General features: G+C 37.8%; 1 non-coding gene across 1 annotated transcript; it reads left to right on the top strand.

Annotated features, from left to right (window-relative positions):
• Positions 1-11,401: 11,401 nt before the first annotated feature.
• On the top strand, positions 11,402-11,508 carry LOC138397657 (U6 spliceosomal RNA). The gene has a single exon (XR_011235790.1). It is a non-coding gene; the product is annotated as a U6 spliceosomal RNA (small nuclear RNA).
• Positions 11,509-13,443: the final 1,935 nt, after the last annotated feature.

Here is a 13,443-nt window from a genome sequence, read left to right as displayed (position 1 = left end):
CGTCACTCATTCAAATTTTGAAAAAGCACTGTGGAGGCCGGAGAGAACATGGCTGGGGCCTGATCTGACCATAGGTATCAGCTTGTGACTAATGGAGAAGACATTTTGTATCTCCCTGAAACGTAGATCTTATCAAGCCCTAGGGGTGGGTGAACAATAGAAATTCTTGGGAAGTCTATGGACTTGGAGAACAGAGAGTCCCATTCCTTACTTCCTCAGTAGATTCAAAAGGAGTCTTCAAGACTCTGGAGTAGAAATGTCTGGGTAGTGTGTTTAGGTAAAATAAATTTTAAAAAGGTCAGAGAGCCTCCTGTAGGAAAGTAAAGTGCTTTTGTGCCCTTGGATGGTAGCTTAAATGACAAAGGACTTGAGAGAGTTTGACAGAGTTTTTTGGATCCTGGCATGGCAAGAAACAGCTGAGTAATCTGGACACACGTTAACTTAAGAATCTGAGACAAACTCAGAAAATTGAATGGATTTTGGTAGCATAAATGTTGAATAATACAATAATAAACTAAAACAGGACAGAAATAAATATTATTGGATTCCACCATGGATAACTGACAACAACAGAATCTGAATGCCTCCCACCCATGACAAGTTGGTTATATAGGACCCAAGAAAATCACATGCTACTCCATGTAAGACAGGGGCTCTGAATTAGCTGAGATTACATTTCTGCCACCTTGCAGAATGACAGCTAATTGTTAAAAATGCAATGGAGGAACCAGACAGGGCTGCCCACTGTCCCCATTACTTTTCAACATAGTATTGGAAGTCCTTGCGAGAGCTATCAGGCAAGAGAGCAAAATCAAGGGAGTCCAAATAGGGAAGGAAGAGATCAAACTCTCACTTTTTGCTGATGATATGATGTTATATCCGGAAAACCCCCAGGATTCAACCATGAGACTCCTGGAATTGATTAACGAATATAGCAAAGTCTCAGGCTACAAAATTAATATACACAAATCAGAGGCATTTATATATGCCAATAACAGTCAATCGGAAAACCAAATTAAAGACTCAATACCCTTCAAAATAGCAACAAAGAAAATAAAATATCTACGTATATACCTAACTAAAGAGGTAAAGGACCTCTATAAGGAAAACTATGAAACACTGAGAAAAGAAATAGCAGAACTTGCAAATAAATGGAAAAATATACCATGCTCGTGGATCGGAAGAATCAACATTGTTAAAATGTCTATACTACCCAAAGTGATCTACAGATTCAATGCAATCCCTATTAAATTACCAACATCATTCTTCATAGATGTAGAGAAAATAATTATACACTTTGTATGGAATCAGAGAAGACCCCGTATAGCAAAAGCAATTTTAAGCAACAAAAACAAAATGGGAAGTATTAATTTGCCAGACCTCAAACTATACTACAAGGCTGTGGTTCTTAAAACAGCCTGGTACTGGCACAAGTACAGGGACACAGACCAGTGGAACACAACAGAAAATCCAAATATAGAACCATCCTCATATAGTCACCTAATTTTTGACAAAGCAGGAAAGAATATACTCTGGGGACAAGAATCCCTATTCAATAAATGGTGCTGGGAGAATTGGTTAGCCACTTGTAGAAGACTAAAACAGGACCCACAGCTTTCACCTCTTACAAAAATCAAATCACGGTGATTAACAGACTTAAACCTTAGGCGTGATACAATCAGAATTCTAGAAGAAAATGTAGGAAAGACTCTTACAGACATTGGCCTAGGCAAAGAATTTATGAAGAAGACCCCCCAAGGCAATCACAGCAGCAACAAAAATAAATGAATGGGACATGATTAAATTAAAAAGCTTCTGCACAGCCAAAGAAACAGTCACGAGAATAAACAGACCACCTACAGAATGGGAAAAAATTTTTGCATACTACTCATCAGATAAAGGACTGATAACAAGAATCTATTTAGAACTCAGGAAAATCAGAAAGAAAAAATCAAACAACCCTATCAAAAAGTGGGCAAATGACATGAATAGAAATTTCTCAAAAGAAGATATAAGAATGGCTAACAAACATATGAAAAAATGCTCAACATCCCTAATCATCAGAGAAATGCAAATCAAAACCACAATGAGATATCACTTAACCCCAGTGAGAATGGCCTTTATCAAAAAATCCCAAAACAACACGTGTTGGGGTGGATGTGGAGAGACAGGAACACTCATACACTGCTGGTGGGACTGCAAACTAGTGCAACCCCTGTGGAAAGCATTATGGAGGTATCTTAAACAGATTCAAGTAGACCTGCCATTCAATCCAGCAATCCCATTATTGGGCATATACCCAAAGGGAAAAAGGTCATTCTGTAACAAAGACACATGTACCCGAATGTTTATAGCAACACAATTCACAATAGCAAAGATGTGGAAACAACCCAAATGCCCATCAATACATGATTGGATTAGTAAGCCGTGGTATATGTATACCATGGAATATTACTCAGCTATAAGAAATAATGAAGATACGACATCTCTATGGTTCTCCTGGAGAGAGTTGGAACCCATTATATTAAGTGAAGCATCCCAAGAATGGAAAAACAAGCATCACATGTACTCACCAGAAAATTGGTTTCCCTGATCATCACCTAAATACACATCTGGGAACGACACCAATCGGATATCAGACTGAGGTGGGGGGGTGGGGGGAGGGGATGGGTGTATGCCTACACAATGAGTGCATTGCGCACCGCACCGTTTGGGTAATGGTAACGCTTGAAGGTGCTGACTCGGGAAGGGGGGGTGGGGAAGGGAGGGATACATACCTACATGATAGGTGCAACGTGCACTATCTGGGGAACAGACACACCTGGAGCTCTGACTTGGGGGGAAAGGCGGTACATGGGCAACATATGTAACCTGCAATTCTGTATCCCCCATAACAATAAGATGAAATTAAAAAAAAAAATGCAATGGAGTTAGAAAACTTCAGGTAGTTATGATATTGCATACCTGAGTTTGCATTTTGAGATTCATACCTGCTACAAACTGATTGAAAATAAAATCTTGGCTTTCTAATTTGTCCTAAAAAGAGAGGAGATTCATTTTTTAGAAGATTTTATGCTATTCACTTTCAAATCGATATCTCTAGCCTTGACCTCTCCCTTGGGCTCTACATTTTTAGCTCTAATTACCTTATTTGACATCTTGAGTTTGCCAAATAGCTCAATACCCATACAACCCAAACCAAATTTCATTCTGCAACTAACTTCTCCCAAAACTTAGTCTTTCCTCAGTACTTTCCATTTCAGGAATGGAACAACCATACACGAGTTGCTCAGGTAAAATTTATTCCTTTCTTTTTCTCCCATTAAACCCTCACCAATCCAGTCCAATAATGATTTCTGTAGATGTTACTTCCAAGTGTGTTCTGTATCTGTTTACTTTTTTCCATTTCTAGTATGGCCACCCTAATTTAACACCCACAATATTTTGGTTGGACTTAATAGTAATCAGTAGCTTCCTAATCAGGGGTGTGCTATAATCAGCCCATACCAACTCATGAGAACAAATTATTAAATTTTCAATAATATATATCATATTTTCAAGCTAATATAAGTCATGTTGGTAGCTTGAAATCGGCTATAATTAGAAGTTTCTACACTATAGAAATCAGTAATCAAGTCAGGGCCTTTTCTCCCCTTCAGAAAGAAAGTTTTTAAACATTACCAGCACATCACTACTCCTGTTTCCACATTTACACCATACCACCTATTATCACAACAGTCAGGATAATCTTTTATGACAAATGAAACATGCCTTGTCTCTGCCTTGGCCAAAATCCTCTAATAATTTCCCACTGGACCTACAAACACCCAAATTTTTTACCAAGGCCCAAGAAACTCCACTGCCAAGAATCTCTACCTGATTATTTTCTCCCTTCCCCGCGACCACAAACTTATACCACTCCCTGCCTCATTTCCTACACTTCAGATATGTCCAGCCTCATTTTGTTTCTCTGGAACATCAAACTGTTTCTGACTTGGAGCTTTTATGCTTGCTGTTCACCCTTCCTGGAATGGGTTTCACTTATATCTTCATGTGACTTGTTCCTTCTTGTCACTCAGGTCTCAGTTAACATGTCATTTACTCAACAAGATCTCTGAACAGCCTGATCTACCTACATCATGTCTTATTACAACTCTCTGTTTTTTCCTCATATCCTTTATCACTGTTTGAACTTACTTGCTTACTATTTGTCTCTCTCATTAGAATACAAGTTCTATAGGAGTAGATGGCTGTCTTTCCAATGCTCTTCTTTTCTTAGTACCTAACCAATGATTGGCAGCCAATAATATCTTTGAACATTATGAAAATGTTCTATTTTTACCAAAGATCCCACTACTGATCAAATGTAGTTGTTTTGGTTTTGTTGTCTGTGTGTTTATAACCCCATAAAGCCTTAATTTAGGAAAATTGTGTCATCCTGAGTAATTAACAATGATTTTCCTCTACAAGCATAAAACCCACTGAACCATAATCTTTTAGTAAAATCCCAAGTCCTACAAAATCAGAGCCTTATCATACTAAGCCCCTCCACAAATTCAACACAGGATAAAAGGCCAATAGAAGCTTTGAAACATGAACGTGGCATTTACCACTTTGGGCTATAATTTATCTGTTTACTTTTCTGGTGTTGCATTAGGTCCAACTTCCTCCAGGGCAGGGTTCACGCTTTTAATCATGCTGTATTCCCATTACTGACTCAATCGCTCTACACAGTAGGACCCCATAAATGTTTGTGGAATCAAATTGTGTGTGATGATTAGAGATGTTTGCGGGATTTATTGGAGCCAGAAATAATAGAGCACTTTGTCTTATTTTGGAAATGAATCTACAACTGAGAAGCAGAACAATGTATCAAACAGGTAGAAGGGAAATGATTCTGGATATTAAAAAATAGCTACATTATATAAACTGAATGTGTATTTATTATAAATAAGATGGAAAATAGAATTTATATAATCTGTTTTTCAAGGTTATTCTGCTTTTTTCTGGAATTAGAGGCCTAAAATTATAATCAGTAATAAAAGATAATCACAAAAAAGTCTTCTAAGGTGGCTGGATCAATGGAAAGACCTTCTCATTGCAGGGTACTGATATGCTATTTGGGGCTAGAGGCCGGTGCTGAACTGAAGGATACAGGAGGTAGCCAGGTTAGTGTTTTGTGAGGAGAAAGAAGAAAAGCAGAGAAAGGTCTTGGAAGAAGAGAGACTAAAGAGGGACTGGTGAAAAATCCAAGGAGGATCTCCAGTTGTTTGTCATACAATATGAGATGAAAGTCCTGCCCCTTGGCAACCCTTGTAGAATTTTCAATACATTTTAATTTGCTCATTCATGCTTTTCAGATAGTAGATTATTGCGGCAGGGTAATAGCTAGGTTGAATTACTCTATATATGGATTCAGTAACTAGAAATAACTTTATTTACTCAAAATCTAGACAGAAATTGGTAATATTTTCCCCAATTCCCACTGACTTCTCTATTCTCTTCAGTTACACCACTGACATGTCTCTGTGAAGAGGGCAATAACCTCACATCTGCAAATCTACAGATGCTGCTCAGGTCTTTGTCATTTGATGCCGTTCATTGCTCTCTTCTTTCTTATTCTCCCTCCTCCTGATTTATTCACCATGCTCCTCTGTGTGTGTGTGTGTGTGTGTGTGTGTGTTGCCTCCTATAAGCCTAGTCTCTTATTTTTCAGTTTCTTTTCCTGACAGTTGTCTGTTTAGAGAGCATACGAAGTCTCCCATTGCTCCTAGAATAAAGATCAGAATCCCTAACATGGCCTAGGAAGTTCTCACTGATCTAGCCCATGACTATCTCTGAAGACTGACCTTTCCCTATTTTCCACCTTGCTCTCTGCCCTTCTACCGTATTGGTGTTTTAAATCCTTCAAATATCCCCATGTTACTTCTTAGCAAAAATGTCTTTACCTACACAGTTTCTCCTACCTGGAATGCTCTTTCTTCCACCCTTCACCATCACCTATTTGCCCTCTATTCATCCTTAAATTTCAGTTCAAGATAATCCAGCAGGGAAGCCTTTTCTAATCCCACAGTCTAGAGCAGCTTCCTTTGTTATAGGACTATGCTTATCTTTGAGAGCATGTTCCTCAATTCATAACTGTATATTCAGTAGTACAATTTGCTTAAGGTCTGACTGCCCCATGATTATAAGCTTCTTGAAAGAGACATTGTCAGTTGGGATCATCATATTATCTCATCACCTAGTCAAGTGACTGGCATATAGGTTAGGTTTTCAATAAAACGTGAATTAATTCAGTGCTTTTAGTCTTAATCTTACTTGACTTATAAGAAGTAAATTTCTTGGCTTCCAATACGTAAAACACCTAATTCTTCTCCTACTACCCTGATCTCTCAATTTTTGTCTCTTTAGCAAGTTCATTTTCTCTTCCCTGATCATTGTTTTAGCTTCTCAAGGTTTAGTCATTGGTCCTCTTCACACTCCTTACTCTTCTTTAGGTTATTTAATTTGATTTAATGGACTCAGTTACCCCCAAATAAAGATCTCACTCAAATGTACTTTCTCACCCAACCAAACCTCTTCTATAAGCTCCAAATCTATTTACTCAACTACTGACTTCACCTTCCTGACTATTACAACAAATAAAACTTCATGATTTTTCGCTGTAAACCTAGTATTTCTCCAGAAATTCTTCTGATTGTAGTAGCCAGAAACATGTTAGCAATGGTTGTAGAAATAACTGCAAATATCTTTAGTTCTGCCATGATTGAAATTATAGCTGACAACAGAGGCCAGAGAATGGAATGGAAATTGTTGACACAATTGCTTCTTGATGTGCAAAGCACTGGCTAGCTATTATCATTGAGTTATCTGGATAAGCAATGCCAGTAAATACTTATTTCCGTTGTAGTTCTTATTGACCTATAGATGTTTTTAATGTATTTTGATACTTCTGAATTTTCATCTGTTTGGATTACTCCGCTTTGAGAAGAGAGGTGTGTTCTGCCTTTGACTGGTCCACTTAAATGTTACAGACTTCCTGTTAATCATCATTACAAGGTTTGCCCTATCTTGTGGGAGAAACATCAAATTGAAAACTCCAAACTCTCAAAAATAAATTGTAAATGTGATCATGGTTCTTTCGAAGTTTCTGAACATTTTCAAAGCTTTAGTATAGAAGCACCCTATGGCCATCAGATTAAAATTAATCAAAGCCTTTGCAAAGTTTAGTCTTCTATGGCCACAAGGAGAAGCAGATTCTAACATTAATCCACAGGCTTCTTGGAGGCTGATGGAAATGAATGGAGCCCAATATAGCTAGGTCTGCCTCCTGACATTGTTCTGTAGCACAGAGGAAGCCGTTGTTCTCTGTGTGGATCCTTTGCAGGGAGAGCCCATTAGTGATGGCAAAAATGAACATAGCTGGTGTAAGGCAGCACATGAAAAATAGGAGCTACAAAAATTTTCACACTTCCAATTGCGGTCCATTTAAAGTACTACCTTATCTGAAAGCTTATTTATAGTAATGGATCATTATGCTATTTCATCAGTATCATTATACATTTGGTTTTTTTTTCAACTTCACTCATTGTTCCTTACATATTTCCATTGGTGTTCCATCCTCTTCTCCCTCCCTTTATAATGTTGGAGTAGGCCAGAGCTCTGTCTTTGATTTTCTTCTCTTCTCCATCTACGCTCACTCTCTGGGTGAACCCACTCAGCCTCATGCATCTAAATGCCATCCACTGTTGATCTCTAGTCAAGAACACTTCCCAACACTAGAGATTTGTTTATTAAACTTCCTACTGGACTCTTCACTTGGGTGTCTAAACACAGCTCAAGCTCAGAAAAATCAAAACCAGACCTCTAATGCTCACCTCTCTGACCCTGAGGTGGCTTCACACAGCCTTCTGCATCACTGTTGATGGCCACTCCATCTTCCCATTTGTTTAAGACAAAAAAAAAAAAAAAAATCTGTTTGTTCTTATGCCCTATATCCATCCAATCTTCTAGGAAATCCTGTGTGTTTTTCCCTTAGAATATATTCAGAGTCTAATTGCTTTCCATTGTTTCCACTATTACGACTCTGCTCCAATCCATTGTCATTTCTTCTATGGATGAGTTCAATAGTGTCCTAATAGAATGTCTTGCTCCTATAAACCCAACCCTGCTAAGTTGAGTCAGAGTATAGCAGACAGAGTGGCCCTTTCAGTATGTCAGATTACAACATTCAGATCATGTCTCTGTTTTGCTCAAAACTCTCCAAGGGCTCCACATATAGTGGCCTACTAGGACGTACATCATCTGTCTGCACTGTACCTCTGTGACATTATCTCCCCTTGTTTATCCTGCTCTAGCCACAATGACCTCCTTGCTATTTCTCACAAGTGAACTCCCACCATATAGCTTCTGCACTGTTTGTTCCTTTTGTCTAGAATATTCTTCCCCTATATATCCATGTAGCTAACTCCTTATCTCTTTCTCAATGAGGTGCACCCACTCCTACCAGTCCACCTGCTCATTCCCAGTTCCCTTCACCCTACTTTAGTTCCCTCTCTGGTGCCCCAAAGCATTCACCAGCTTCTAGCATGCAGTATATTGTAACTTTTTTTTTAATTTCAGCTCATTATGGGGGTACAAAAGTTCAGGTTATATATACTGCCCATGCCCCCCATCCCCCTGAGTCTGAGCTTCAAGTGTGTCCATTTCCTAGACAGTGTACATCACACTCATCACGTAGGTATGCACCCATCCCCTCCCCCATCCCCCCCAGTCAGAACTTCAAGTGTGTCCATTCCCCAGACAGTGTGCATCGCACTTATCAAGTAGGTATACACCCATCCCTTCCCCCCAACCCCCACCTCTGTCGGATACCCAGTTTGTGTTATTCCCAAATGTGCACTTAGGTGATGATCAGGGAAACCAGTTTGCTGGTGAGTACATGTGGTGCTTATGTTTCCATTCTTGGGATACTTCACTTAATAGAATGGGTTCCAACTCTCTCTAGGAGAACCAAAGAGATGCCATATCACCGTTATTTCTTATAGCTGAGTAATATTCCATGGCATACATATACCACATTTTGCTAATCCATTCATGAATTGATGGGCATTTGGGTTGTTTCCACATCTTTGCAATTGTGAATTGTGCTGCTATAAACATTCGGGTGCAGGTGTCTTTTTTATAGAATGACTTTTGTTCTTCTGGGTAGACGCCCAATAATGGGATTGCTGGATCGAATGGTAGGTCTACTTGAATCTGTTTAAGATATCTCTATATTTTTTTCCACAGGGGTTGCACTAGTTTACAGTCCCACCAGCAGTGTATGAGTGTTCCTGTCTCTCCGCATCCACGCCAACATGTATTGTTTTGGGACTTTTTGATAAAGGCCATTCTCACTGGAGATAAGTGATATCTCATTGTGGTTTTGATTTGCATTTCCCTGATGATTAGAGTTGTTGAACATTTTTTCATATATTTGTTAGCCATTTTTATATCTTCTTTTGAAAAATTTCTATTCATGTCCTTTGCTCACTTTTTGATAGGGTTGTTTGATTTTTTCTTACTGATTTTCCTGAGTTCTAAATAGATTCTTGTTATCAGTCCTTTATCTGATGTGTAGTATGTGAAAATTTTTTCCCATTCTGTAGGTTGTCTGTTTACTCTCGTGACTGTTTCTTTGGCTGTGCAGAAGCTTTTTAATTTGATCAGGTCCCATTTATTTATTTTTGTTGTTGCTGTGATTGCCTTAGGGGTCTTCTTCATAAATTCTTTGCCTAGGCCAATGTCTGTAAGAGTCTTTCCTACATTTTCTTCTAGAATTCTAATAGTTTCCGACCTAAGGTTTAAGTCTGTTAATCACCGTGATTTGATTTTTGTGAGAGGTGAAAGCTGTGGGTCCTGTTTTAGTCTTCTACATGTGGCTATCCAGTTTTCCCAGCACCATTTATTAAATAAGGAATCTTTTCCCCAGACTGGTGCCCATCCTACATAAACTATTCTCCAATATCAAGAAGGATGGAATTCTCCCCAACACATTTTACCAAGCCAACATAATTTTGATACCAAAACCAGGAAAGGATGCAACAAAAAAAGAAAACTACAGACCAATATCCCTTATGAATATAGATGCAAAAATTCTCAATAAAATCCTAGCAAATCAAATCCAAGTGCTTACCAAAAAAATAATCCATCACGACCAAGTGGGCTTCATCCTAGAGATGCAGGGATGGTTTAACATATGCAAATCTATAAATGTAATTCACCACATAAATAGAAGCAAAAATAAAGATCATATGATCCTCTCAATAGATGCAGAAAAAGCATTTGACAAAATTCAACACCCTTTTATGATAAGAACACTTAACAAAATAGGCATAGACGGGACCTATCTAAAAATGATACAAGCCATATATGACAAACCCACAGCCAACTTCATACTGAATGGGGAAAAACTGAAAGCATTCCCACTTCAAACTGGAACCAGACAAGGCTGCCCACTGTCCCCATTACTTTTCAACATAGTATTGGAAGTCCTTACGAGAGCTATCAGGCAAGTATATTATAATTTTTATCATCTATTCCCATTTCCATAATAGATATATAAACTCCACCAAGGGAAATATTGGCATCTTTTTTTTTTAACTGCTGTATTCCAAACACAGACTTAGAGCAGGTTCTCAGTAAATATTTGCTGAATTATTGAACTGGAATATTACATATTTACATTAATTTTTCAGATTCAGTTTTACCACTTAATGTCAAATTTCCTCCCAGGCTTTATGCTCACTGTTGCTCATTTAAGCTGCTATTATGTCTGTCTTGTTTATCATTATACCACTATACTAACTATACTGTCCAACATATAATAGGCACTCAGTAAATATGTGATGAATGAGTAATCACAAAAGATAACAATGGCAGATCCCTTATAAATTACTCAAAAAACCATATGGAAAAAATATCTACATGTGCTTTAAATCATGACTGATGCTGGATGCTGGACCCTTTTTCCAAAGCACTCCTTTTCCTAGAGTATGTCGTGTTATTCCACAAAGGGGCATAAAAGTGGCCAAGATGTTATGTCTGCCCCATAGTTTACACATTAGTTAATCTCAGTTGATCCTATTGAGAATTTGAGCAGATCTTTTTAACTTTCAGAGTCCCTGGTCTTGACTCATGGAAATATTCAAATGCCTATCCATAGACCCAATGCCTGTATTATCATTTAGCAATTAACCTGGAACAACACTGTAGTAATTCTAACAATTTTTTAATTTTGTGTTGTTACTCAACTCATGGTTTAATTTTGTTGTTTGGTTATTTTGCTTATGTGTGCATGTATTTGTTAAATTTTCTCTGACTAGTTCACAAACTACGTGAGATCAAGACCTATATCATGGTGCTCGCTTCGGCAGCACATATACTAAAATTGGAACGATACAGAGAAGATTAGCATGGCCCCTGCGCAAGGATGACACGCAAATTCATGAAGCGTTCCATATTTTTATATTTCCCATATTATTTCATATCATTGTACAAGAAATAATGTATACATTATGAGGACATACTGTATCTAACAAGATATACTGTTAGACTCAAAAAAAAAAAAAAAAAGACCTATATCATGTTTTTTGAATGTTAATTATATATTTTTGCTTCTTGGGATAGGATTGCATGGTCATAGGTCAGCAGTTATTTGAATGTCTAAAAATCCCATCTCAATCTGACATAAACTATTAGAGTTAACAAATATTTCCCAAATATTCCAATTACTCAGAAGGGCCCTAAAAAAGTCAATAAAATTGGTCTGCATCAATATTACCAGTATTACAAAATAGCCTAAGCATAGCAAAAGTTTTTAAAGGATCTATGAATACAGCTCTAGTTTGGGTAAGTCTAGAAGGAAACAGGCTACACATATACAAGCCAAAGCAAACAGAAGTCTGACAAAAAGATCTGTAGTTTCAGCAAAATATATAGCAACTAGGCAAAAACAAGGAAGTCACAACAAACCTTAGCCATGCCAGCCTAACAATTCCCTTGTACAGCTGGGTTTGAAATGGTAAAATTCTAAGAATGTACTTCTAAAATATTCTGTTTTAAATTCAAATCTCCTAGAATACCTGCCAATAGGCTTAAATACATTAAGAAAAAAGTGATATGAGGATATTCATAAAATGCAACTATGAGCACACTTCGTTCTCATTTTTTTTTTCTTTCTGAAGGAAATAAGAATAAACATTAGCTTTGCTAGAAATTTGAAGCCTTGAAGGGATGTTGGTTGGAAGACACATTTTACAAAAACCTGAATTGCCTGCAGGTTACCGCTAATCTAATTTGAAGTAATAATTTAAGGATGAAAAACTATCTTATTATCTGCAACTTTTCATCCAATTATTCTTGAGGATGCTATAATTATTTTCTATTATGTTCTTTGTAAATTAATGTTTAAGTACCACAAAGAAAAGCGTGGTATTTTAGAGTCAAATTTTATTGGATTTGTTCATCTTCAATTATTGAACCTGTGTGATAGAAATGGTTTTAGAATGTTCTCTTCCAACACTGGCTTAGCATAAATGAGCCATTAGCATCTCCTTTCAAACAAGAAAACTGTCTATTTCTGTGCCCTGTTTGGTTTGAATCAGATTTTTCTGTTGTTCCAGCGTAGCAACTCTTCCACAATGTAGAAAGAAAACACTGCAGGGTAGGCAGTGTTTATGTTTCAAAAATGCTCCATAATATTTTAAAATGGCAACTCCTGTCCCTTCCTTCTTCCAGGTCATTATCTATGGCATAATGTAATATGAGGTCAAACAGCTATATAATTTAAAAAATATTTAGCTGGAGAGAGATTAATTCTGTCAGGGAGGAAAATGGTATTGTTGCTTTAGAAGATAAGTTTTATTCCAGAGAAGCAAAGAGTGTCCCACAAAGGTCTAGGTATTTGTATTTGTACTATATGAAACCTCTAATCATCTGTCCTATTTCCATGTGATATACATCCACTTAAGTAAACACTTGAGTCTTTTTTTTTTTTTTTTTTTAGACAGAGTCTCACTCTGTTGCCCAGGCTAGAGTGAGTGCCGTGGCGTCAGCTTAGCTCACAGCAACCTCAAACTCCTGGGCTCCAGCAATCCTCCTGCCTCAGCCTCCCAAGTAGCTGGGATTACAGGCATGCGCCACCATGCCCGGCTAATTTTTTGTATATATATATTTTAGTTGTCCATATAATTTCTTTCTATTTTTAGTAGAGACGGGGTCTCACTCTTGCTCAGGCTGGTCTCGAACTCCTGACCTCGAGCGATCCACCCGCCTCGGCCTCCCAGAGTGCTAGGATTACAGGCGTGAGCCACCGCGCCCGGCCAACACTTGAGTCTTTTTCTCACATAGCCTCTTCAATATTATGACAGTTTTACTGATAACATATGAAAACCATAAACC

The sequence above is a fragment of the Eulemur rufifrons genome, chromosome 16 (genome assembly GCF_041146395.1).
Source record: "Eulemur rufifrons isolate Redbay chromosome 16, OSU_ERuf_1, whole genome shotgun sequence".
In the NCBI taxonomy this organism is placed as follows: Eukaryota; Metazoa; Chordata; class Mammalia; order Primates; family Lemuridae; genus Eulemur; species Eulemur rufifrons.
This window is presented reverse-complemented; position numbering and strand designations above follow the sequence as displayed.